At 45.0% G+C, this 27,953-nt stretch overlaps 2 long non-coding RNA genes across 2 annotated transcripts; one reads left to right on the top strand and one right to left on the bottom strand.

Moving 5' to 3' along the window:
* The first annotated feature begins 12,425 nt into the window (after positions 1-12,425).
* On the top strand, positions 12,426-18,015 carry LOC111559713. Its single transcript, XR_002740834.2, has 3 exons — positions 12,426-12,892; positions 16,180-16,332; positions 17,546-18,015. It is a non-coding gene; the product is annotated as an uncharacterized LOC111559713 (long non-coding RNA).
* Positions 17,566-27,353, bottom strand: LOC123384483. The gene is made up of 4 exons (XR_006595618.1): positions 27,296-27,353; positions 23,768-27,072; positions 22,165-22,240; positions 17,566-17,816 (listed from the first exon to the last, which is right to left on the bottom strand). It is a non-coding gene; the product is annotated as an uncharacterized LOC123384483 (long non-coding RNA).
* Between the last annotated feature and the right edge of the window lie 600 nt (positions 27,354-27,953).

The following is a 27,953-nucleotide window of genomic DNA, read 5'->3' as shown; positions in this document are numbered from 1 at the left end:
GAGTAATAATCACTGATAACCGCTGAGTGCCTTCTATGTGCCAGTGTTATGCCAGGCACACTCTGTTCATACATTCTTCACGGCAATTCTGGGATGCGGCTTTTTTTGCATACTAACAGGTAGGGAAAGTGAGGCTAAGGAGATCAATAATTCGCACAAAGTCACAGAGCAAGTTAAGTGGTCTGGCAGGAATCTGAACCCAGGCCAGCTGCAGTTAGATCCACATCGCCACTGCCATGTTCCGTCTCTTTGTTCCGTAGGTGTTAACACTTGGGCCTTGGGTACACACAACCCTTCAGAACCATCCAGGGCCCTCCCATGAGCACAAAACCTCATGTAGAGGACTCTACCCTCGGATGGTGAATATCCCAGCTTCAAGCTACACGGCTCTGAAGGTACCCCCAAGAAGTCTTTGTTTTTGCTAGTTACATACATCTCTTCATCCACTTAGTTACTAGTCACGTCATAAAAACCACGAAAGCAGAATGTTTCCGGCACCTTTCTGTTACTTGACACTTTTAGTAGCTTGGATTCCAGGCGAAGAATTTATTGTGGTTTGAACAATAAATGGTCATTTTCAACCCCAACTTTACTGAACAGTTAGCTCACTCATTTTGTTATTTATTGCCTGCCCAAATAAGGCAGAGCACAGTGTCACTAAATCTTTCATTTAGTAGGAAAATTATATTTCATTTGAATACACACGTGTGGTAGTTCTACTGAGTTAAAACTTACTGAAGCTCATTTTGAAACATAGAGTATCTGAAGGTTGTATGCACAGTACATTTCTCCATGTCCTTTTTTATTTAGGTATAGTTGACTTAAATATTATATCAGCGTCAGGTATACAACATAATGATTTGATATTTGTGTATATAGTGAAATGATCACCACAATAAATCTAGTCAACACCCATCACCACACACAGTTACAGTTTTTCTTCTTGTGATGAGACCTTTTCAGATCCACTCTCTTAGCAACTTTCAAGCAAAACAATATAGCTACGGTTGCCATGCTGTACATTACATAATTCCCATATTTTATAACTGGAAGTTTGTACTTTTTGACCCCCTTTACCTATTTTGCCCATCCCTCCCACCTGTGCCTCTGGCAACCACTTCTATGTCCTTTCTTCAGTTAATAAATACCTAGGGACCAGCTTAACTGCCAGCTTAACTCTTTTATTGCAAACCTATCCAAGTAAAATCGTATGTTCAATAATTCTGGAAGAAGACAAGTTCTTCCATTTTGAGGTAGTATCTTTTACCGTAGAGTTAAGAATTTGAACTTTATCTGATGTTGACTTGGCATGATCAGAAATACTTTTTTGTATTATGACATTAGTGGGGTTTTTTTTAATGTTATTTATTTTTGAGAGAGAGAGACAGAGGAGAGAGACAGCCCTAGCGGGGGAGGGGCAGAGAGACAGGTAGAGAGAGAATCCCAAGTAGGCTCCAGGCTCTGAGCCCAACATGGAGCTCGAACCCACAAGCCATGAGATCGTGACCTGAGCTGAAGTCAGACGCTTGACCAGTTGAGCCCCCCAGGTGCCCTGACATTAGTTCTTAAAGGGGAAGCTCCAGGATTATCATCCTGTTATATTAAAAAAAAAAAAAATCTGTATTTCAAATACAAAATGCATTTTCAGTTCTGTATTTTGGTATATATTGAATCCATATTACCCCATTGGTAGAAAGCAAGAGGAGGGTTTTTAGATTTTCTGTTATATTAACAGTTACATCAAATGTGTAAAAGAGAAGATAGACTTGAGCAGCTCGTAACACCGCTGAATCTGATTTTCATTTGGTCAGATTGACAGAGTGATTTGAGAGTTTAACCTCCTCCTAAAGAGGCTCATACATGCGAAGCGTGTCAGTTGTATTGAAAAGGGCCTCAAAAGAGCTTCTCCCTGCGGGATTCAGAACTTGAACAGCATTATCAGCTACTCTCAGCGCGGCTGGTGAAATCTGGCTTCTCAGATAAAACAGGATCCCAAGAAATGACATTTACAAAAGTGTGGGTCGAGCCAGTTTGGAGCAAGACTTCACACATTCACACTGTAGTCCTCACTGCTGGCAGAGACCAAATTGTGAACATTTTTAGCACGGAGAGCTGGCACTTGGCTCTGACCCCCATGGTGAGGGCCCATAGAGAACGAGATAAAGGGTTGTACAGTTCGCTCCTCATAACCATGTCCTCTTGACATTGTGAATTTTTGCACGAAATTATCCAGAAGGCATTTCAAAATGCGCTTTACTTCGTAAATCATTCCTGTAAGTGAAAAATATATAGTGATCACTGGCGAGATCGGGGTTTCCTTTTCCAAAGTTTTTGGAGCCAACTTGTAGTTTCTTCCCACCCAGGGAAAAACTGCTAGAACGCTTGGGGGCAGGGGGGGGGGAGAAGTAAAATTTGTTTGTTTTAAATGTGAGTCATGACAAACCTAGGGATTAGAAACTCAGAAAGAGGAAAACTTATCTGAGCAGGGAGAGTAGCCAAAAAATTCGGAGGAAAACTGGGGTTAAAAAATCCTGTTGCTCCAAGACTTTTCAGACCAGTGTGCATCCGGTGGTGTTGAGACATCCCTTGCCCCAACTACTCACCCCAATGGGCTACATGATGCCTCAAACACTCCCACCGGTCTTCTTTTAGGTGAGGGCACATCTCCACAAAGCAGAATAAAATGTTATCTGGAAGAGGGGATACATTAGTCCAGCGTGACTGATTTTCAAAGTGTCAGAGTCCCTAAGGGAGAGACGAAGGTTGGGTACATTTGGAAACTGGGAACTGAGTGGAGAAGGGAAAGGGGATCAAAAGATAGGTTCAGAGTATAAGATGGGGCGGTGCCAAGCATGAAGGGGGCCCTGGTTTGCCAAGGGAACCATGGGGGCCTATGTTTTGGGACTAGGAGGTAGGAGAGAAGCAAAATAATAGCTGGCTGCCTGTCCAGTAAGTAAGCCCTCATCGACTATGACACGGGTACACATTTTTTTTTTTTTAACCAGCTTTTCATAAACTGTAACGCGACACGGGCCTTCAGTCATCACAAAGCCTGCAAACCTGGCTGCACCACACAGCTGCATGACTCTTTCCACAAGTCTATGCACCTCTGGTTTCACTGGCTCGACCAATCTCGGCCGTTCTGGATTGTTCCCTCCCAAAGTGCTCTGCGTGCAGGAGCAGCATGGGTCCCTGAAATCCGGAGGCAGAGGTCTGATTACAGCCATCAGCCTGAACCTGCTCTCATGGACTTTTCCCCCATTGCTGCCCTTTAACAGCTAAATAAGCAGGTGGCATTTCCCCTCCTGCCCCACTCTGCCCTCTAAGAGGAGTAGTAGGAGGTGAAAGGGAAAAGGTCAGCATGTCTGAATATCCTCAGCCCACCCAGTAAGCCCTGGGATCATCAAGAACCACCGGGGTTCCCCTAGATAATTTTTCAGCATCCTTCCCTCATGCTCTGCTTTGCACATCACTCAACACGCCCTGCGTCATGGATAATTTACCAGCCTTTTTACCAGTTACATTACTTCACAGGGGGTGGAAGCTTCCAATTGGCCTGTAGCCCTCCAAAGCTTAAAAACAAGCCTATTTTCTACCATGTTGAGCTTTCAGGCTCTAGCCATCGCGTTAATATACCTGAGCCCCAAAGGACATCCTTAAAATAGGGGAGCTCCAGATAGCAGCCCTGACACATGGACCTGTTTCTCATCTAAATTAAAAATGTCCAAGTCTATTTTTTCCCCTCTTTCTGGGAAGCTGACCTAAACAAGTAAGGATGTGCTATAAATGTCTTTCAAGACTCAACTTGTAGGTTCTAATTATAATTAAGACAATAATAATATCACTTTGTATTTTCCCTGCGCCTTTCTTGCAAAGCGCCCGGAGCATTCCCAGCTACGTGAGGGCAGGTATTACAAGTTCGTTTGTGTCTACCTGCAGATTCTAATTATACCTTCTTTTGATTCTAGTTCCAAACTCCTCTTCCTTCCCAGAGCCCAAGGCGCAAGGGCGCATCACCCGGGCTAACTTTCCTGGGTGTCTGGCCTGCCCTCCACCCAGTGTTATCTGATGGAGCAGGCTTTCTCCTCTGATGTCTGACCTGGTGGCTGGGCCCGACCCTGGGGCGTTTTTAGAAGCGTGGCCGGCTCTTCCCAGTCCCTTCCTGCTGCTTGAGCCTCTCTCCATCACCGCCCTGGCTCCCCAGACTCCCCGGTGCCAGGGAGTGTGCTCGGCTTCCTGCCTCTGCCGCCAGGAAAGGGCCTTTCCTTTCATGGTGCAGGGATCCTAACCCTGCCCTGCGTGGACTCGATGCCCTCGCTGGCCCAGCTTCAAGGCGGGAATGGGCTTGGGCTTGCTTATGTCCCCGCTACTTTGTGCCAGTGTGATTGGGGCCAGGTATACAAGGCAGCTTTGTTTTGTCTTCCGGGATCTCTTAGAACTTACAGTGTGGGCTTTTCCCCCGGCCGCGGAAGGAAACCCAGACAAAGCCTCTGACCTTTCTTGCCCCATTTAGCAAAACATAAAGAGTCCTATGGTCATTGAAGTCACAAAAGCAACCTCAGTTCAGAAATTAAAATGTCCAGTCTTATGTAATAATGAAAACTCTGAAGCAGGTTGAAAGCTGAGGCCTCTCCTGGCTCCAGGCTCAGGCCAACTATTGGGGGCGGGCAGTGGGGGGACCGATGTGATTGATTTTCTTTTCCCACTTCTCCTCTCTTGATTCGTAGACTCCGGTTTCTGACACATTGTCTCCACCCTCACCCCCCACCCCAGGTCCCTCCCCGCCCCCCCCCACCACCACTGCTGGAGAAGAAGGGGGAACTGGGGAAGGGAAGAGGAAAGTTCCAGGCTGCACTTTCTCAGGACTTGGCCAATATGACAGCTCCGTTTTCTTCAGAGAACCCCCACCCCCTTACCAGAATCACTGGGTTCTCTCACCTGTGTGCCCTGGGACAGTGGTCAACCGGACAAGCTCCCAGTGGTTGCTTATCCCTCCTTGGTTCCCTGAAATTCAGTGACGTCTCTGCTTCTCTAAGCTGAAGTCCTTTTACACCCTGCCCTCCAACGCTGCCATCAAGGTGGCTCCATGTTACTGCATTCTTTGTCCTGCACGCACTCGCCCGGTCCTCTCCCCGGTTCTGCCAGCAAGGCCACCAGCCGGTCCATTTAGGTTTTCCAGGCTGATCTAAGCCACAGTGACCCCCAAACTGAAGGCAACGCACATTAAGTTCTCTATAAGCCCCTCTACTGTGAGGGGAAGGAGGCACATCCTGTTCATCCCACTTGCGTACGAGGATGTGGGGGCCCTCAGCTCAGCATACCATCAGCTTTCTCCAAGAATCCTTAATGAAAATCTTGCCTCTCAACTCTGTTTTTAGGTTGGATGTAGAGAGGGCATTATGAATAATCTCTTTGTACCTCATTTTGAACATGGTTTTTTATTGTTCCTAGTTCTTTGGCTATAACCCAAAACTGTGGGAGAGGGAAGCACAAGCAGAAATCCCAGCTGCTCTCCCTTTGGGACTTTAACATCACACGCTCCCAAGAGCCCTGATCGTTAGAACACAGATTTTCCCCCCACTTCCAAGTAGGAGCTTTTATGATGCCATAGTGTTGAGTCTCTGAAGAAAAATAGGATTTCTCTGTGTGTGTGTGTTTCCCTGTGAAAATCAGAATAGCTATACCTTCCTGGCCTCCACCAAAATTAGACTTTTCCAACGAGGGCAAGAGAGCCATGGTATTTGAGTTCACATTATGAATGCATCTTGTGAGTACCTGGTACTCAGAAGGAGTTCATCCCACACAATCTCAATCTACTTCCCTAATTAAGACAACCACGGTACATTTTGGATTGCCTCCCCTCTCTATTAGTATCATCTGGGTGTCTAAAAGTACACTTTGGAGAAGCATCTAGACACTTTGGAAAATGATGGTCAGACACAGTTTTACCTAATGTTTCACCTTATAAAGGTAACTGCTTGATAGAACACCTACTAAAATTCAGTACCAGAAAATATTTCTATCCACACTCAAACTTGTGTGCTTTTTTAATTTGCCAATGAGAGCTACATGACTGGATGTATTTCTCGCTCTGCTCTGCCTCCCAGGAAGCTCAGCACAAAAGTGAATGCTCCATTGCCCAAGCTAGTGTGTCTATCTTATTCCACTTTTAATAGTTTCCATTATTTCTCTCTCTCTTGAAAAGTTTTGCTATATTTTTGGGTATATTTTAACATCATAAACCACCTCCAATCCTTTTTTTTTAATGTCATCAGGATATAAATCCTAAATAAATATGAATAAAACTCGCATTTATTCATGCCTTCAAAAATATTTGTTGCTTACCTCCTACTTGCCCAGCCCTTTGCAAGTTTCTCCCCAGAGGTATCACTAGCTGCCTTCCCTCTCCTTGGGAGTTTAGTCACATTGTAGAGAGAGAAACAATGGTGAGCAAACCAATCTTCCCCGCCCCCCTCACAGAACTCACAGGGTACCAGGTTTACATGCAGGAAGAGGGGCACTAAGAACTCAGGGCACCGAAGAAGACCCTGAGAAGGAAAGTCAGGAGATGATGGGGTTATGGAAGCCAAGGGAAGTGAGCGCTACTGAAGAAAGAATCGTCCCCTGCTACAAGAAGACCAAGTAAGACAAGAAGTGAGGTGCGCCCGCCTAGCAACAAGAAGGTCATTAGCTACTCTTCCCAGAGCAGTTTCACTGGAATATTGGACGGGAGATGAAGAAGGAGAGACAGCAAGTGTAGACAACTCCTTCCAGAAGTTCGGCTGTGGCAGAGAGAAATGGGCTGCTGGAGGAGGACGTGATGGTTGTGCTAAGAGGGGACTCAAGGCTGCAAGGGAAGGCCACCTGGGTAACTTCAAATGATTATCTGAATTTCTGTTGAGTTCCAAATCTCCTTGTGCTTAGGGTGAATGCTAATCTCCCAGAAAAGAGAGGGGTCCCAGGATGGCTGGGCTAGGAGACAAGGAGACAAGGAAGGATACAAGAACTTGAACTGATCAGTGATTGGTTTTCTTCTCTTAAATATCACTGTGGCTGTGGCTGATATCTTCTCAGAGCACCCAGGATCCCAGGAGCACCTAAGGACTCTATTCTCGACTCCAATGTCTGGCGCACTTGGCTGCCAGTCCACAGCTGGCCTCCAGCCCAGCTTGACTTAAGAACACCAGAGTTTCCAAAATCTGCACGATCAATTCCTCCACGTAGCAGAGGAAGAAGGTTGCCAACAAGCCCCACGAAGATGGGAAATACATTCACATTCTATTTTTCCAGCCCTGGGTTCAGGTCCTCTTTGGATCTCTGCTGGTTGCTTTTCTTGTTGACCCTGCATTAGCTCGATTCATCTTAAAGATGGTTTTAATGACTTACGAAAGCAATCTGCAGTGTTGTTTTAATGTTGGGAGTCTAAAAAAGGAGCCAGATAGCTTTAAGGCAAATAGAAGGGCCACATGAAGCTTTTCCAAATCTGCTTTCCCAATTGTTGAAGGAAAGTGGTAACTTTCTCCAAAACCATTGTGACTCAACATATAATTACACGATATTCTGCCTGCTCTTTCTTCTTTATCGTGCACTCAGCTGGCATATCATGTAAACATTCAGTCAACTCTCTCCTATTTTATAACGAGATTTTTGCGTTGCTTGCATGTCTTTCTTTGTGTTGGCTTCTGGGAGGCTCATATTTGGGCTTTCTTTTCAGACACAGCAAACTTCTTGAACTTTTTGGTTGGCGTATTTCTTTATCCACTTTCTTTGACTCTTTTTTTTTTTTTTTTCAATTTTGCCCACATTTTATTTACTTCCTGTACATGAAGCATTTTTGGAAGCTGCTTCATATTTTTTTTTTAAATGAGGTAGGGAATAAATAAAATCGATAACCAATTTTACAATCCTCTGTTTTATGAATCCATTCTGCTTTTAGCTTATTCTCACTTGTGGTGTAGGAGGGATTCTCCACCTATTTTCAAAGATAAACTCCTTGCCATTTCACCAAAGACTTCAGGTAGGGGTGTGTGTGTGTGTGTGTGTGTGTGTGTGTGTGTGTATAACACGACACAGCTGAATTGTTGAGAATGTGAACTTTGGAGAAAGACTGCCTGGGTTCAAATCCCAAATCCATTATTGACTAGCTGGGTGACTTAAGCAAGTTTTTTAATTCTGTGTACTTCAGCTTTAATTATGAGAATAATGCTTACTTCCTAGTGTGATCGTAAGGATGAAATGCTAATACGATCATACACGGGAAGTGCTTACAACAGGTGCTCAATTACCGTTGATGGTCATCGCTGTTGTGGGGCAGGCAGGTAATGCTGAAAATCGAGGCTCTCTACAGAGAGAGAAGAGGAGATGGTACCACTAGTTGTCCTCTCTCTTCTTGGGACATTATCCAGACTGTAGAGAAGAAAGACAGGGCTGGGCCTGCTGAGTGGCTTAGAAACACCCCCCTCTGCCCAGCAGGCCCGTTTCCTGGTGGACACTCTCGCTTGACAAGGTCTCACCCTAATTTCCCTGCTTTATTGGTTGGACCAAAAAACTTCAGAGGGAGCTGTGTGTCTCTTCTTCAGTTTAATCCATCTCTCAAGTTTTTAATTCCAATGGCTTAGACTTTCAGTTTGGTTCTTTGTTATTATTAGTCAGGGAGTCCATTTTTATTTTTATAAAGCGACATGTGCTCATTGTTAAAGGAGACAAATGTCCTATAAGGGAATCTTCTGTTCTCCTCCCCAGAGAAATCACTTTCAGCTCTATTAGTTGATTATTTGGGATTTACTGCTCTCTCTCTAAATAACATGTTCGTATTGTTGTTTCTTGCCTGCTTATTAGTTTGGGCGACTGGCATTATATTGCAATCCTGCTATGGAAAATAAGGTCTGAGTTTGCTTCCAGTCATGCCTCCCCACATTCACCCAGTCTCCCCACATTCCATCCTTCCATAGGTTATTCTCTGAGTTGATTAGATCACTACTCAGTGTTTAGATTGTTGTGATCACATAAACACTTTTGATTGCTGGGCCGTGTAAGACTACTTTTCCTTTCCTGTAACAGTTTTGTTTCCCATGGAATCAATACTTGTTTTTCTCAACTGCTTATTTTTTTTTTTTTTATGAACTTATTGCTCATTTAATCCCAACCCTCTGATGGTTGTTTAAACCTTCTCTTAGCCTGTTCAAATATATCAGTATCTCATCAACCTTGTCTTTTTCTTATTAAGAAAATTAAGAGAGGTTCTTTATATATCCAAAATATTAATCTTTTGCTAGTTATGTTTGTTGCCATTATCTTCTCTCATTTTTTACTTTGTTTTTTCACTTTTAGTGGCATGTTATGATGACCCGAAGTTTTACTTTATTTTACATACTCAAATTATAGTTTCTTTTATATTTTTGCACATTTCTTTGTGAAAATTTTCCTCATTCAGTGGTCATAAGAACATCCTACATTTTTTTTAAAAATGTTTAAGTTTTGTCTTTTTAACACTTAAATATTTAATCTATTTAGAATTGATTTCTGTGTGTGGTACGATGTAGGAACTCAATTTCTCCACCCACCTGCCCCCTCCCATCTTTTTTTTAATGATTAACCAATTATCCCAGCTCCATTAAATTTTTTTTTTACTTTTTTAATGTTTATTCATTTTTGAGAGACAGAGAGAGACAGAGTGCGAGCAGGGGAGGGGCAGAGAGAAAGGGAGACACAGTATCTTAAGCAGGCTCCAGGCTCTGAGCTATCAGCACAGAAGCTGACATGGGGCCTGAACCCATGAACTCTGAGATCATGACCTGAGACAAAGTCAGATGCTTAGCTGACTGAACCACCCAAGTGGCGACCACCAGGCCCCCACCCGCCGCCACCCCAGCTCCATTTTTGATTACCCCATTCCCTTCTTGGTTGATATATAATGCTTGCTGTATTATGAATCAAGTTTTTCTCATACAATGAATTCATTTCTAAGCTCTCTTCCATTCCATGGGAGTGGTCTCTTTGCCTACCACCCCCCCCCCCCCCAATCAATTCTCCCCTCCGCCATGTCTTTTTTTTTTCAACTTTTTTTTTTTTTTTTGGGACAGAGAGAGACAGAGCATGAACGGGGGAGGGGCAGAGAGAGAGGGAGACACAGAATCGGAAACAGGCTCCAGGCTCCGAGCCATCAGCCCAGAGCCTGATGCGGGGCTCGAACTCACGGACCTCGAGATCGTGACCTGGCTGAAGTCGGACGCTCAACCGACTGCGCCACCCAGGCGCCCCGCCCCTCCGCCATGTCTTAATTGCTAGGATTTTACAGTAAACTCTGATATCTGGTAGGCAAGTTCTCTCTCTCCTACTTCTCCCTCTTCAGGATTTGGTCTCCTTTTTCTGGCCCTTTGCCTTTCCATATGCATTTTATAAGCAGTTGGGGTTTTTCGGCAGAATATCCACAAAATATTTCCAGTGATTGAAACTACAGATAAACTTGGGGCAAATTGATCTTCATGTTACTAGGTCTTCATACCCTTGAACATAACTTATTTTTCATTTGGAGGACTTTTATTTTATTTTTTTAAGATGATTTATTTTTGACAGAGAGAGAGCGCACATGTGCAAGCAGGGTAGGAACAGAGAGAGAGAGAGAGAGAGAGAGAGAGAGAGGGACAGAGGATCCAAAGGGGGTTCCACCCTGACAGCGGAGAGCCCAATGTGGGGCTCAAACTCACAAACTGTGAGATCATGACCCAAGCTGAAGTCCCATGCTTAACTGACTGAGCCACCCAGGCACCCCTCATCTGGGGGGTCTTTTAAATCTCTTTCAATGAGCTCTTTTTCCTTTTCTACGATTTTTTTTAATCGAGGTATAGTGAACATACATTATAATAATTTCAAGTGTACAATATAGTGATTCAACAATTCTATACATGACTCAGTACTCATTATGGTAAGTATGCAATGAAATAATATTTTACATCAAGGCTGAGACAAGTTTTTTTTTTCCTTAAGTTTATTTATTTTGAGAGAAAGAGGAGGGGGGAGGGGCAGAGATAGAGGAACAGAGAGAATCCCAAGTAGGCTTTTCACCGTCAGCGCAGAGCCCAATGTGGTACTCAAACTCACAAACTGTGAGGTCATCATCTGAGCCGAAGTCAGACACTTAAACAAGTGAGCCACCCAGGCGCCCCAAGACCAAGACAAGTTTTTAACGTTAGGATCATAGCCTGGGTTTCTACATTCTGTAGATAATATGAGTTCAGATCTCACCTTATGCACAGTACAACTCCTATTCACCCCTGGCTTTGATTTTTCTTTTTGCTTCTGTAACTTGGCAATTTTCTTTTCTTGATTTCATGCTAAGTCATATACTAAGAACATTTTGCTTATATTTTATTTAGAAGTTCTTAAGCGTTCAGAGTGAGTGAAAGGACTTCCACTTGTGTGTTTATCATCTTTAGCTGAAGTCCTCCTGATAACCCTGTAAAACATCTCTCTTGGCTTCACAAATGAATCAGAGGTTGGAAAACCTGTGACAGAGAACACAGTGTAGCTTTCTGTCATCAGCCGTGTCTGTCTGGGCCCATTCCCATCCTTCTCCTTCTGGGCTTCCTAACTTACTTGGATTGTCAACAAAGGCACATCTACTTCCTCAACACTCTGATGACTTTTAAGAAGCACTCGATAATAGCAGAAATAAACCTATTAAGAGGTGACCGCTAGGTTTGCAAATATTTATTAGTTATTTCTTTCATGGATGAAAAAATTAGAAACACATGTGGTAGCAGCCAATAACAAAGCTTTTCTGGACTGCAGACTACAGGTCTTCATCCTTTCCTCTTCTTTCCTCCTCGAAGTAAACAAAAACGCCCGTTCACCCCAGAGGCTATCAGACAAATGTCCATCGTGCTGACCTTGCTTGACGCCTTTTAGAAAAGGTGCATACCCTTAGAAGTAATTTGCAGAGCCGTGATCTCTCAGCCAGCAACTACAACGTCAGTGTTCAGCAAGCTCCCGCTGAGTAAGAAAACAGAAGATTTAACCACACTCGTAGGAAAGTCAGATGTTTTACATATAGACCACGACATTGTGCTGCTGGCTGCCTGCTGCAGAAAGATCCCAGGCAAACATATTTCCTCTCTTGAGAGGATCAGACGCCTACAGAACCACTCTCTCCCCAGCACACAGTGTAGTCAAGCGAAAACAACTCACGGATGAGGTAGGAAATGTCTCTGACAGAGAAGGGTAAGTGGAGGGTATTTCACAGAGATTAGCAGTGAAGTTAAGCACGGTGCTGCCTTTTTTTTTTTTTTTAACGTGTATTTATTTTTGAGAGAGAGAGAGAGACAGAGCATGAGCAGGGGAGGGGCAGAGAGAGAGGGAGACACAGAATCTGAAACAGGCTCCAGGCTCTGAGGCTGTCAGCACAGAGCCTGACATGGGGCCCGAGCTCTGGAACTGTGAGATCATAACCTGAGCTGAAGTCGGATGCTTATCCAACTGAGCCACCCCGGCACCCTTAGCATGGCGCTGTCTGGGAGGGAGCAGAAAACAAAGAGAAGACGGAGCTCTATTTCACAATGGGCCTGAGCTCAATTCTGCTCTGCGGCTGTAGGTCTCTGTTTGGCACCAGACTGAATGGGATTCTGAGTGTTCATGACTCTCAAAATGAAATATGACCAAAGAGTCCCAAATTCCTATGATAAGATGATATATACTGTTATTATTATTCAAAAATAATAATGATAATGCAGTAAAAGAGGAATTAAAAGAGAAATGGCCCCCCTTGGAAGATGATTACTTGGTGCCTGGAGAAGTAGAGGCTGAAGCAGCCCTGTCTGGCCCTCCTCCCTTCCAGGAAAAGAAGACGGTCCTTAAGCCTGACAACAGAATCATGGTTTGGACTCCAGGAGTCCAGGTAATGGAGTTTCCGCTTCTTTGCAGTCACCAGAGATATGTCTCGTTCTCAGAGGAAAATAGTGAGGTGGTAAACTGGAGGGCTGGGAAGGTGGGGGGACCTGGGTGCTAGGAACTGGGGTTCTAGCTCCTGTAAACACTGTGGACCTAAGCAAGGAGTGAAAGCAGTAGAGCGCCCCGCCCCCTGAGTGCTTGGACATGAGCACATCAGCAACTGACCGGTGTGGGCCGGAGGCCAGAGAGCCTCCTCGAAAGTTCTGCTTTATGTAAGTTTCCTCAGACCTTCTCATATCTTGAGGGGGAATGTTTCCAGTAATGAATAAGATGTAGACGGTAAAGGCTCAGGGTAAGAGGTCATCTGATTTAGAAAGTATTTGGGTAATTTTTTTTTTTTTTTTTTGTACTCAAGTGTGGTGTTTACAAATACGTACCTGCCACAAAAGCCACTTTTTTCCTCAGCACGTGTATGCCAGGCATGGAGCTAAGGACTTACATGCTTAAATCTTATGAAAATCATTTCAATGTATGTATTACCGTTGCTGGAGACATAGCTTTGATGGGGACCAATGGCTGACATCCTATACCCTAGAGCAAGCATATTTTAAACCATCCAAACAGTGTTTGGATTTTGTTATGCAAGTAATGTAACATATGGAATGTAAGTCACATTTCTACTTGTTCCTTGAGTGTGCAAAGATTGCAAGCTTTCCATTGACATAAAACATAAAAATGAAAAACAATGCATACTGTCCTAACAGAGGCTGAAGAGGCATCAGCAGGGTCCTGGGTTTGGGAAAGACTGACTGACTCGAAGGAAGTGAACATTTAGAACCATGGGCAAAGGGCTGACCATGCAAGGGCAGCCCCCAACCAAAACAAAATACTTCAGGCCTGCTACCTCTAGGATTATCCCCACTTTACAGATGAGGAAAATGAGGCAAGAGTGTTTGAGCAGCTGCCTAAGGTCACACTCCTGATAATAAAAGAGGCAGAAATTGAACTCAAAGTCATCTGATTTCAAAGTCTATGAAATTTTACAGTTTGAGTCAATCCTTCCCCTCTCTCCCCTTCCCTTGATGTTCTGAAGATCCTCCATCAGGGAAAGGAACTGCATTTTAAAAAAATTATGTTTATTTATTTTTGGGGGGGGGGGGAGAGAGAGAGCGAGCCAAGGAGGGGCAGAGAGAGAGAGAGAGGGAGAGAGAAATCCCAAGCAGGCTCCCAGCCATCAGAGCAGAGCCCGATATGGGGCTTGAACTCACAAACTGTGAGATCATGACCTGAGCAGAAACCAAGAGTCAGTCACTTAACTGACTGAGACACCCAGGGGCCCCAGGAGCGGCATTTGGATCTCCGCAATGACATTCCAGATTTGAAGCAAGAGAAACAGCCCCAGAAGCTGCACTGATATCCCTAGTGTTTTCATTTCTTCTCTCTTTGGTCCTTTTTTAAGCACAGAGCACTCGAAGCAAGGTGGTGTTAGAGGCACACGGAGCCACATCGTTACAGCTTATTGCTTCCAAAATGCATTTTCAGAGCCGCTTCCATTCCCCCTCGCCCCAACCAGCCAGACGTCCTCCCGCCCACCCACCATGTGCTGGCCATGTGCAGCCAAGCCGCCTGTCCCTAGCACCTCTGCGGGGTGGCAACAGCTCGGTCCTATCAGAGATTAGCTGCAGAAACCCCACTGTTCATCAGCACCCCTGCATCTAGAGCTAGAAATAGCCCAGCAGTTTCCATGTACCATAAAGAATAGAATAGGGATGGATGTGGGTAACTTTTTTTCAAGCCATTTGGTACTTGATTGTTTTTGTGTTGGGCTGTGTACACGACTTCTTTCCAGAGTCAATAGAACCCATCCACATTTGGGGAAAGGAAGCCTTATACTGCCGGCCAATACAAAGACCTGGGCAGGCAGGTCAGCAGCCCCGTTTTCTGCTGTCCCTTCTCCCTTCATCTTCAGGGAAGCTGGGGGGGGCCTTTTCCTTTTTCTAACAGCTTTGGTCTTAAATGTCTTCTAAAAATCTCTTCTGCTGTTACTAGGAGACAGGCCTTATCACTCTGGGAACTGAATGTGCCAGGGCAGGATACAGGGATGTGGGCAGGTGAGGGTGGCAATCAATGGTTCAGAGAGTAAGGCCATCAGAGCGAGCAATACTCCTCCTCACTGACTTCTGATTGACTGCTAAGCGCAGGTTCCCTCCATCACTCCCTCTTTACTTCGTTGGTCTTCCTAAGAGCCTGAGGACTCCTCACTGGGAGAGAACCCCGGCCGCCTCTGGTCCTTAGGGCTCCTTTGGCACAGCCTTTTGCCCAGGTTCATATCCAGGGAAATGATCCTGGCTAGATTTCAGCCTCCATTTACTCCCTTGGTTGGATGCCCATGAGCAGGGTACGACCTGCACAGCTGTGCATGGAGTCCCTTGTCCTTACTGCCCACCTCCTCCTGCCAGTGTAGAGATGGTCATTTCTCACGTCCTCTTCTGCTTTTCAGAGTCAATTTGCTCAAGGTCAGTGAATCAGCTGCATTTTAGGTGCTTTGTCCTGAGCAGTTTTAATCTGAGAGATACCAGGAAAGGAAGAGTCCCTAGACTCCAAGGGTATATGTTATAGGGAGGATTCGTAGATACCAGGTTCTGTTAGCTTAGGCACCTGTCAGAGTCTGCAATTTTCAAACACCGTGGGACATTAGTCACCCAGCTTTCAAAATGTATTATTGCCTGGATCTTCTACAAAGAGATCCTTTTATGGGGCGGGATATAATAAGGGTTAAGTAAAAACAGAAGAAAGACAACTCTAAGTCTTGAACAAACTCAAAGCCCTTTGTTCATGATTTGTTCACCAAATATGTATTAAGTGCTTATTGTGTGCCAGGTGATAGGATATGAGAATGAACAAAAAGAGACATGAGACATTAAAAAACTGACATAGCAGGGGAGAGAGAGATTAAACAAAGAAACCCACAACAACATAATCACAAGCTGTAAAAGTTCTATGAATGAACAGTACTCACTGCCCTTTGAGGACATAGAGTATGTTTTATTTGTTCTGGTATCACCAATGCCTGTTACTCAGTAGGTGCTAAATAAATATTTGTAGAATCGATGGATGGATGGATGGATGGATGGATGAATAACTACATGAAAGAAAGAATAATTGCATAGCATAAGAACCACCTAAATGCACATCATTGAGATATTGTGAAGACGGAGAGCTGTTATTTCTGGGTGATTTTCTTACCTTGATTAAACTTGCATTGCAATCTCAGATTATCAAATCTCTCTGCAGATTGGCTATAAACTGGCATGGTCCAGAATCCCAGGCATGTAGCATCTCCTCACAGGACCTTGTTTGCTACTCCGAAATTCTTGGACTGAATGTGGGTTTCTGGAAACCAAGTAATGTAAATAGCCCTTCGGTAGGAAGAGGCAAAACCTGCAGGTACGGTGTGATTTCTACCACATTCTCTTTGTAGCTTTCTTTGGGTTTTCTTCCGGGTTTATGGCATTGTGGTCATCTCTGATGTTCTGATTTCCTACTTGCCTCGGTTGAGACTCTTTGGTTATAAGATACTGAAATACATTTAAAGAAACTAAAAAAGGGGGAATCATAAAGAAAGAGGGAAGAATCTCATAGAACCAGTTTAGAAAGTAGAGCTAATCTCTCTATCCCTTTCCCTTTCCCTTCCTCTCCCTCTCCGCCCCCTCCCATACCCCTCACCTAGAAACCATAATGCCCAACATCTCTTCTTTGCCCTGCTTATCTTCCCCATTCTCTCTGCAGACTGACTTTCTCTGCAAGGCTATTGTTAGGATTACACTGAATGTATGGATCAAGTTGGGAAGAAGTAACCTCTTGACAATATAATTTTCCTGTCCATAAATATGGAATATCTTCCCATTTATTTAGTTCTTTGATTTCATTTATCAGGTTTTGTATTCAGATCTTGTATGTATCTTGTTAGTATTTCATTGGGGGGGGTGCTAATGTCAATGGCATTATGATTTTAATTTCAAATTCTACTTGTTCCTTGTGGGCATTTAGGAAGCAACTGGCTTTTGTACATAACCCCTAATTCTTCGACATTGCCATAATCACTAATTCTGGGGACTTTTGGACAGTTCTTTTGTATTTTCTACATAGATGGTCATCCCAATCTGTATACCTTCTAATTAATTAACTAATTAATTAAGTCTTATTGTATTTGCAAGGCATTCCAGTACTATATTGAAAAGGAGACATTAAGTTGCCTGGGTGGCTCAGTTGGTTAAACATCCAACTTCAGCTCAGGTCATGATCTCGCGGTCCATGGATTCAAGCCCCACATTGGGCTCTGTGCTGATGGCTCAGAGCCTGGAGCCTGCTTCGGATTCTGTGTCTCCCTCTCTCTGCCCCTCCCTTGGTCACGCTCTGTCTCTCTCTCTCAAAAATAAATAAACATTAATTTAAAAAAAAGAAAAAGAAAAGGAGACGTGAGAGGGGACATCCTTGTACTTAATTTTAGTGGAGAATATTCGAGTTTCCTAGCATTAAGTATGATGTCAATTGTAAGTTTTTTATAGATAGTCTTTATCAAGTTTAAGAAGCTGTAGATTTTTTATGACACATCACTTTTTTTGTAATTGCAGTTGTTTCTTTCGGCATCTTTCCTTAGGCTGTTCTCCCTGGGTCAAGTGCAGAGAGGCCAGGTCTCATCAATTCTTGGCACTCAAAGGCCCACTGATGTGCTTTAGGAGCACACCCCACAGGTCAGAAGCTCTGGAGTTCCCTGCTGAGTCATGAAGTCCTTTGGGACCATCCCTTCTTCTTCACGGCTGCCAGTCACCTCCTCCCAGAACACCTTATTGTGAAGAGGGTCCATTGGGAAGGTCTCTTCTTGCTGTTGTCCTCTAGCGGCTGGACAAGATGGGGATGGCCTCCTGGAGCTAAGACAAAGGGAGACACTCCAACTGCTCAGGATGTGGGAGGCAACTGAATGGGGTGCGGGAGTTCCTCCCAGATCCCTAGACCCTGTGAAGAGCATATGGATTAGAAGATGCACAACTTGAATCTAAAGGATTTTTTTGAACAGTCTTCTGGATGTTGAGTCTGTGTCTGGTGAGCTAAAATAAACCATGCTACCTATGTCTTCCTCTAATAATCATTAGATGTGCCCCCATTTCCCTAGGCAATGTTTGATCACTGTTTCCCACACCAGAATGTAAAGTTCCCCAAGGGTAGTGACTGTGTCTGTTTTGGTTCACATGGCAGTCTCTGCCCAGCCCAGTGCTTGGCACATTGGAGGCCCATGGTAAACACTTGCAAAAGGTCTATATACCTGACCAGGAAGATGGGAGGCTAAGTGGACAGCCAGCATTGGACGATGGGGGAAAGGCTGAAGATGAGAGCGTGTGTAGAGCCAAAAGTCAAGTCAGAGCATGGGAGAATGTGGAATAGGGTCAGGACCAGAGAAGAGGGGCCAACACTTAGTAAAACATGGAGGAGACCCTAGGCAGTTCTGGGGAGGCAAAGAACAAATGCAGAGGGCCAGACAATGACAGCAATGAAAGTAGGACTAGCAGGCTGAGCGAGCAAGTTGGAGGGGTCAGCAACCCGGGGACTGCTGCCCAAAGCAGGTGTCTACTTGCCTGGGTGAGCAGGGCAGACTGCATTTAATGGTCAGAGGTTAAAGAGCAGGTAGAATGTGATTAAGCAGTGGTTTTCAATTCTGACTGCACATTTGAATCACTGGGGGTAATTTTTTAAAATATAAAGGTACCAGGTTCCATGTCCAGAAATTCTGATTTTGTTTTCATCCTGAAGGCAAGGAGAGGCTACTGAAGGTTTTAAGGATGTGTGTGTGTGTGTGTGTGTGTGTGTGTGTGTGTGTGCATGCACGCATGCATGTGTGTTGATGTTTATTTGGATAACAGATTGCAGAGACCGGTTAGCAGGGTATTGGGCATATGACTCAAGAATAGGTATTTTGCAAAAGTATCCCATGCATTTAAAATATGCAGTTGGGTTGGGGAACCACTGTTCTAAAACAATAGTCTTTAGTCTTGGCTGCACATTGTATTCATCTGGGGGGCTTTAAAAACTTTTGATGCCTAGACCTCACTCCCAGGGATTCTGATTTAATTCTGTGCAGAGAGATTTTTCAAAACGCCTCCAGATGTTTACAGTGTGTGACCAGGGTTGAAAACCACTGTGTCTCACTGTTGTGAGACTTGCCACTCAGTGTGGTCCAAAGACCAGCAGTACAGACATCATCTATGAACTTGTTGGAAATGCAGAATCTCAAGTTCTACCCCAGATCTACTGATTCAGAATCTGTACTGTAAACAGATTCCCTGAGTGATTAGCATGTATAGTAAAGTTTGAGAAGCATTGGTCTAGAGCAGTAATTCTCAAAGTGTGTTCCTTAGAGCAGCAACAGCATCACTTAGGAACTGATTAGAAATGCAAATTCATGGGCCACTGAATCAGAAACTCTGGGAGATGAAGTTTAGGATTTCGTTTTAACAGGCCATCCATTATGGTTTCAGAACAATAATTATAAAGGGAGAAGGCAACAACTTCAGATTGTAAATCCACCAGGGAATCTGGCCAGCTGAGTATTTGAGAGATTTGGGGGTTAACTCACTTTTCTAACCTCTTTGTGCAGCTTTGGCTTTCAAAAGACTTGGGATAAATAAATAACAGTTTCTCCTCTGTGAGAGCCACCTTCCTCCCATCTTGGGACACATCCGGTTGGAGTGATGGCTTGACATTTTTCTCACGATCTCTCTGATCCCCCTCTCAGGATCTCTGCCAGAGGCTACGCCGACTCCTGCCCAAAGGCTGACTTCCCAATGACTTTCATATTAAATAAAGAAAAGATGGGGCAGAGAAAGCAGCTGCGGGGCCTCAAAGGCACAACCCAAGAAGAACTAAGGAAACAAACACTATCTGCTCACAGGAAGTGAGTTTCCTCTTTATGGCTCAGGTGCACAGAGTGAGACCTGTGGCAGAGGGAGAGGTTACTGCAGTTGACCTAAGGAAGGAGAATTCTCCCTACAGGTGCATTTCTCTGGCTGCCCCCTCTGTGTAACAATGTGTAGCCATAGGTATGATTTGTCCCAAGGTATCCAGCTCTTCTCCTCCATCTTGTGACTAAGCCAGGCTTTGGTCAGGCAGCAAGCTGTAGAAGACATGCGTATTTTGGCACTGGAATAAGGAGCTAACATTTCACAGTAATGGGATCAAGGGTGGGCCTTCCCTCTCTTTGTGGATTTTTAAGCAATGTGCAGAAGGTCTATAAATGTGCTTCAGGGACAGGCCAGAGGGCTGAGGCTTGAGTGTTCAACATAATACAAGAAGAAGTTTTGTGTCCTCATCATTCGCCTCCCCTAGTGGGAAGGGGAAGGGTCTTTTGGTGAGGCAAAGACATACCTTGCTAGTTTAAGAATGGGGTCAAATTGGGGCGCCTGGGTGGCTCAGTCATTTGGGTGTCTGACTTCAGCTCAGGTCATGAGCTTGCGGTTCATGAGTTTGTGCCCTGCATCGGTCTCTGTGCTGACAGCTCAGAGCCTGGAGCCTGCTTCGTACTCTATGTCTCCCTCTCTCTCTGTTCCACCCCCGCTGTCTCTCTCTCTTTCTCAAAAATAAAGACTAAGGGGCCCCTGGGTGGCTCAGTCGGTTAAGTGTCCGACTTCGGCTCAGGTCACGATCTCACTGTCCGTGAGTTCGAGCCCCGTGTCGGGCTCTGTGCTGACTACTCAGAGCCTGGATCCTGTTTCAGATTCTGTGTCTCCCTCTCTCTCTGACCCTCCCCCGTTCATGCTCTGACTCTCTCTGTCTCAAAAATAAATAGACGTTAAAAAAAATTTTTTAAATAAAGATTAAAACTTTTTTTTTAAAAGAATGGGGTCATATTAATAGGGGTTATATGTTTCTGTGATGGAATGATTGAGATATTATTTTGAGGTTTAGTCTTGCTAGTTTTTTCCTCCCCTATTCCAAGAAGGTAGCTGGGCCCTTTGAGGTTCCTTCCAGGAGAAAAATTGTCCCAAACTTGGAAATAGGCAAGAGAGAGTAAGATTTAAGTGTTGTTTTAGGGCACTGCAGGACCTGTCTATTTACTAGGCCTATTTTACAACTCTGTAGGGATGAGGTGAACTTACAGATTTTTGTCGGGTAGAGATGCAAACAATTTCTGTCCCTCAGAACAGATAACCCTCAAAGTTACGGTGAATGGCCCTGCTGGACATTTTCCCCCATTTTGTATGTGAACCAGCAATCTACGAAGCCGTGTATAAGATTCTCAAAAGCTGTTTGGAGCAGCTTCACATCCCGCCAGTTTCTTTGCAAAATGGGGCTGAATACAATCTTCTACATGTGCTCATTTTATATTTACATGAGAGTCACATTTCTTAACCTTTTGAGAATGTAACATTGTTTTAAGACTGGTTTATGTTACAGACACCTTCTCTTTCTGGCTTTTGTTTTTCAAAAGCCTAAGCTTCTTGGCAGGTTTATGCTAAGTGGGGAGGGAAAGAAGACAGAAACAGCAATACAGAGTCGGGGAGATTCCCCCCAAACTGGGCAGGTGATGGGCCCACAGGTTCTAAAGTTTATGTTGACCCCTGACCTGCTCTCTCACAGAGTCCTGGGAAACTAATAGGTTTCCCAGAGAGCGGTGATGACTAGGGCACCCAGGCATTGTGTTCTCAGCCTCTGCAGTGATCAGGTACAGAGCATGGGCTCTGATTAAAGTTACTGGCTCAAAGGGGCCACATGAGCTTCGTTAACGCTCTTGAAAAGGGACCGGTGTGAGTGAAAGACCTGATGGTCTCTGAGGATCCTTATACCACCCTGGAGGGATTAAGATCTCCAATAATTACTGAGCTCAAATTTGGGAAATCTGAGACTTAGAATCAGATGTAAATAGAGCAAATTAATGTGACATTTGTCACATACCCTAGATAGTGGGATAAGATCCCTGCCTGCTACATTAGCAGGTGAAAGGTTTGTTTGTCTGACCTCTGTTCCAATTGGAGGTGCCTAAAAAGCCCACACATCCTCTCACAATGGAGAGATGGGGCAGCTAAGTAAGGAGGTGTCCCTAGTTCCAGGGGAAGCTGATCAGCCTGTTGAAATCCATCACCAGTGCTCGAGAAATAGTTCTCACCAACCTGGGGGGCAGCAGCTGGTCTGCTGAAAGGTAGGATCAATCCAACATGCGGTCAAAGTAATCACTCTAGGGTGATGTGAGAGAATATTTGGTAGAGTCCCCTGCCCCAAAATACCAACCTCAGCCCCTTAACTTTCTGAATCAAACCTTCTTTCTGTCGAGCCTTCAGGTTTGCAGATCTCAATACACATATCCCTGGAAAAGATTTCTATTGAGTGTTTCTCAGGTGTGGTCAATGAAAATACCTAGGTCAGAATCAGCTGGGGGAACTTAATAAAAACGTGTATTCCTGCGTGCAGCTGCTCGAGACCTGCTGAATCATGGGAAGGAGAAAGGGGGAAGCGTACCTGTATTTTCAACCAGTGTCCTAGGTGATTCTGATATCTTCTGAAATTTGACAACCTCTAGAACAGGGCTAAGAGGAAGGGCAACAACTTGGCAATAAGCATGTGGGTCAGGGCTCACTATCTTGGGGTGTCAAGGGCAAAAGAAAGTGGCCTCCTATGAATTATGGGACCCCTATGTGATATGAAGGGTTTGCGTTAGAAGCTTATGTATATTTTTCAGGAAAGAGTGGTCTTACCTCCTGTCAGGTCTCTCAAGCCTTGCTATTCAGAGTGTGGTCAGAGCAACAGAAGCAGAGCATCACCCTGGTGCTTTTAGAAATGCTGACTCCCTGGTGCTTTTAGAAATGCTGACTCCCGGGGCGCCTGGGTGGCTCAGTTGCTTAAGCGTCCCACTTCGGCCCAGGTCATGATCTTGCAGTTTGTGGGTTCAAGCCCCACGGTGGGCTCTGTGCTGACAGCTCAGAGCCTGGAGCCCTCTTCAGATTCTGTGTCTCCCTCTCTCTCTCTGCCCCTTCCCTGCTTGTGTTCTATCTCTCTCTCAAAATAAACATTAAAAACAATTGTTTAAGGGGTGGCTGGGTGGCTCAGTCAGTTAAGCGACCAACTTTGGCTCAGGTCATGATCTCACGGTCCGTGAGTTCGAGCCCTGTGTCAGACTCTGTGCTAACAGCTCGGAGCCTGGAGCCTGCTTCTGATTCTGTCTCCCTGTCTCTATGTCTGTCCTTCCCCCGCTCGTGCTCTGTCTCTGTCTCTCAAAAAAAAAACAAACACATTAAAAATTTTTTTTTTTAGAAATGCTGACTCTCAGGCTCCACCCCAGATCCACTGACTCAGACTTTGCATTTTAACACAATCCCCTGGTAATTCTCTCCCACGTTAGGTTTGAAAAGCACTGCCCTAAGGCAGGTGGGGACGCGGATTACTGTTCTTGTGTGTTGTAGCAGACACCCTTTGGGGGCCTTGCGGCTCCGCTCCTGTGTGTGGTTCTGTGGCTGAGCCAGCCTGGGCCTCCCACCGAGCAGCCATGGCTGCCCCCTACCTCCTTGCTTCAGGCTGCCCACCACCAGGGTGAGGTCAGCAGGGGCGCTGCAGAGGCCCCCTGTGGCTTTCCTTCCCAGGCAGCTGGGAGCTGTGCCCATCTGCTCCTGCAGAAGGGCCAGGCGGCTGGAGGGACAGTCACCCTCAAGTGGCACAACTGAGAGGTAATGAGAGAAATGAGTTAAATCGCACCCCCCTCCGCCCCTTGGGCCATAGACTCTGTAGGTGAGCGAAACGAAGGGGGCTGGGTGATACCTCTCAGTCCCTTCCCTGCAGGCTCCCACTGAGCGTGCTCCTGACCTGGGTCTTGGCTGCCCTCCCGCTGCTCAGTGCTCACCCACACTGTCCTTCCTCTTCAACACCGCCTGCCAGGAGACTCGTTACTCCACTCCCAGCGTGGAGCTGGCTGGCGGCCAGGGTCTGGCCGCCGACAGACTGCCTAACCGCTTAGCCAGAACGACGGCCTCCTCTCCACGAGCAGCAGCTGCTATCTCCTCTCTGCCCTGCAGGCTGCAGAGGAGCCTCCCGGCTCGTCTGGATCCGGCCATGGCTGGGGGCCGCTCTGGCGGTGGGCTTCGGAGCCTCCTTGGCTCCATTCTCTGTGTGTCACCACTTCCCATATCTGCTCGTTCCCTTCCTCTGCCTTCCTTATTCCTCTCTAATTCCTTCTGATACTATTTCTCCCCACACCACCCCTCAGTCATGGTTGCCACCTATATACACGCTTCCCTACCTCACAGCTCTAACATCTCCTTTAACCCCAGGAGATGGGGCTACTGCCTTGCTTCTCTCTCCCCCAACAACACAACTCCTTGGAACGATTGTCTTCGCATATTCTCTCCCATTCCTCCTTTCCATTTGTTCTCCTCACTGCAGCTTGCCTTCTACCCACACCGCTCCACCCAGACTGTTCTTACAAAGACCACACGCCCACCATGTTGTAAATCCAATAGTCATTGCAGGCTTTGCGTGCTTGACTTCTCAGCGGTCTTTGATACAGGGACACACCCTAGTTCCTGAGACTCTCCCATCTTTCTTCTCCGTGGCAGCCCGGACTCTTTGTTTTCTTCCTATCTCCTTCTTGGCTGGTTTCGTCAGCTTCTTCCCTTCTGTGTGACCCGGAAATGTGGCAATTTATCTACACTCAGCTCTGGGCCCTCTTTTCTTTCCTACCTGCTTCTCTTCCTCAAATTTAGAGCCCCAAATGATTTCTTTATAGAAAAATAAAATCCTTTTTTTCTAGAGATTTTAATCATGGTCTGAGATTCATTCCTAAAGAACGAGCCAACGTAAGTCTTTAGTTTCAAACCATGATAAGTGCTTTGAAGAAAGCATTTAAATAGAGAGCGAGTCTAGTGGAGAGGCTGATTCACACTGATTTATACTGATTCATGCCTCAGAGGAGGCACATCTGAGGAAGCGATGTTAAAGCTGAGAGCTGAAGGGTGAATGGGAGTTGGGCAGGTGTAGGATCAAGGCAAACAAAACAAAACAAAAAGCAGCAAAGTCTAGCTGGTGACATTCATATTCCCATCTCCAACCCAGACGTGTTCTCTGTGCTCTGCACCATTCACACCTTCCGGAGATTCCCATTTGGTTGTCTCTCGAGTACCTCAAACTTATTATGTCCACAACAGAAGTTTGGATTCCTTTACATACACTTGTTTTCTCCCCAGATTTCCTTTCTTCAGTAAATGGCTTCATTTTCCACTCATTGCTCGAACAGAAACTTGAGAGTTCTATTGACCCCCTCACTTTGCCTCACTCCCCAAATTCCCCCCAATGGCCAGATCTTGTTTATTCCACTACGAAAACATTTCAAGGATCCATCCACTCACTCTACTGCCCTCAGTCTGGTTTGAACCACCATCTTCTCTCACCTAGAAGACTGCAATAGCCTCTCAACTAGTCTGCCAACCTGCACACAGGCTATCCCTTCCCCATGCAGCAATGTGATCTTTAAAAATGGAGCAGTGCTTGCAATCCTTCAACATTTTCCAATTCACTTAAAATACGAATTCTCTGACATGCTCTGTGCAGTCCTACACAATCTGACCCCTGCCCATATTAGCAACCTCATCTGGGGCTACCTTCCCCTCACTCACCATGCTCCACCCTCATGACCATCTTTCAATTCCCCAAAGCCATCCCATTCTTGTGTGTTGCTTGTCACAATCTAGATGACTAAGACATATTTTTCTCTAAACTATTGAGTTTCCATTCTATAAAGTGGTGGAAACTTACTCAGCCAACTTGGAGTTTCTCTGGTGTTGTCTGACTTCCTAACATTTAGGTTGTGCCAGGTCGTTGTGTTGGTAAAGGCCCACTGGTCTTGAGCCACCTGTCTACAAGGGTGTCAACTGCCGAAACATCCTTTGTTCTCCTAATTATAGGCCATGGAGACATGTAGGTCACTGCTGAAAGGAGTTCCTAGTCTTTTTGCCCCTTCACAGGTAGTAGTAGGCTCTCATTGTGACTTTCATGTCTCATTTGGGAGATAGGACTCTCTGCCTGGAGATAGTATAAGAACTCTGTGAAAGAACTATTTGTCCAGACTCATTGCATAGCCATTCTGTAGCCGGGGTCTTGCCTTCTCTTGACCCACACCCCCCCACTGGATCTTCAGGACTGACAACATTTCTGGCCACTTCATGTCTCCTTCACCTACCCTTCCACATGCCTGGGGGATCTCTCCTAGTCCAGAGGAAACAGGCTTCCCTGAAACTCCACATCTCCCAAATATTTTAGTTCTAAATAAAGTCTTCTACAGTTCTCTAAGGGCTATTAGGTTTTTGGAAACCAAAGTCAGAAAGATTCATTTCTTTCTGTTAACATCTAAACTTAAAGCAATGGGCACTGAGTACCAAGCAGCTTGGCTTGAGGGATGGGAAGAAGGAGAAATAATAGGAAAATGAAACATTTATTAAAATTTCAGGCATATTATTTTACCCATTGTTTCCATGCCTACCTTTCCTGCTTTGTTAGGGCCCTCCAGAGAAACAGCACCATAGGAGAGAGATGGGGGGTGGAGGGTGTGAGAGAAAGAGAGACAGGGGAGATTTTAAGGAATTGTCTCATACAATGGTGTGGTGGGAATTAGCATGAAATGAGTATGGCAGGATGAAGACCCAAGGGAGAGTTGATGTTATAGTCTTGAGTCCAAAGACAGAATTCCTTCCTTCCGGGGGTTCTCAGTCTTTTCACTCAAGACTTTCAACTGATTGGATGGGCAGGGAAGGGGAGAGATTGGCATTTGCTTTGCTAGTGGCTAAAACACATGCTTTTCTGCTCTGTGGGCAATTCTACAGCATCTTCACTCCATGGCGGGATAAGGGTATTGGAAAAGCCAGAAGCCCCCCAGCCCACCTGATTATGGTAGCCATTGTAGCTGTGGAATCCCCAGGAGGCCAGCCAGTCAGTTGTCATGTCCTGACCATGTTCCTAAAGCTCAGATGTCCAGTTGCACAGGGACACGGTTGTATCTTCCAGCTGTGTCTTTGGTGCCACAGTTTTATAAGTAAAACTCGCATCTTCAGATCCCTTCTATGTAAAGTGGAGTATTATTTGTATAGCAGTCAATATATAATCAAGAGATTAAGAAGTTGGTCAAGTAGGAGCTGAGGGCCAGTACTTTAACAATCTCTGGAAGCAAAGATGGGAATTAAAGAAGTAGTTAATAAGAGCTACTGGGATTCATTTACTAATCACATGAGTTTCTTCAAGGTCCACTCTGTTTTGAGTGCTTTAACTTAAATCCTAAGGAGCTACACTAATTCTGTTTATGTTATATGTTATGTACCCAAATAACAAGAATCAGTCAATTCTGATTTTAGATTTCACTCAGAGTCCCCCCTAACCTGCTTACCTGATAGTGAAATGTACTGATGAGACCAAACACCCTGATGTCTAGAACACAAGCAAGTATGGTAGGAATGAAAAGGTCATGAGTATTCCATGAGCTCTTAGGAAACAGAAGGTCTAGTCAGATGATGAGCAGCTTTATTACTCCTCCTCCAAGAAATGTTCAGCAGGCTACTACATTTTTTAAAGTATGTGTGTTGGGGGAGGGGATTGTTTGTTTGTTTTGTGTGTGTGTGTGTGTGTGTGTGTGTGTGTGTGTTCCTGAATGTTCCAGGGATTGGAAAAAATTGAACTAGACAGATTTTAAACATTCGCAGATTGATGGATTGATGTGGCTTCACTTTTGGCCACTTAGGAGCAGTGGGCTCATCTGTGTTCTGTCCCACTAAAAACTAAGCAAATTCCTTTCCCCCTCCACTTTCCCCTCCAGTATTCTGAAGACTATATCTAGGTTCTGTGAGATAGTGTAGATCAGATATTGAGATCTGATATGTATTTCCTAGATGTAGGTAGGTACTGAACTATTGAATTGTCCACTTTTTACGGCAAATGGCTCACACACTCTAAAGAACATTTTAATCATCAGTAGTATATTCCAAGTTACAAAAAACAACAGTAATAAATAACAAAAGACATAAAATCACTGCACATGTTCTGGGTAA

This window comes from Felis catus, chromosome A3 (genome assembly GCF_018350175.1).
Source record: "Felis catus isolate Fca126 chromosome A3, F.catus_Fca126_mat1.0, whole genome shotgun sequence".
Classification (NCBI taxonomy): Eukaryota; Metazoa; Chordata; class Mammalia; order Carnivora; family Felidae; genus Felis; species Felis catus.
The sequence above is the reverse complement of the archived record's forward strand: the minus strand, read 5'-3'. Positions and strand labels throughout refer to the sequence as shown.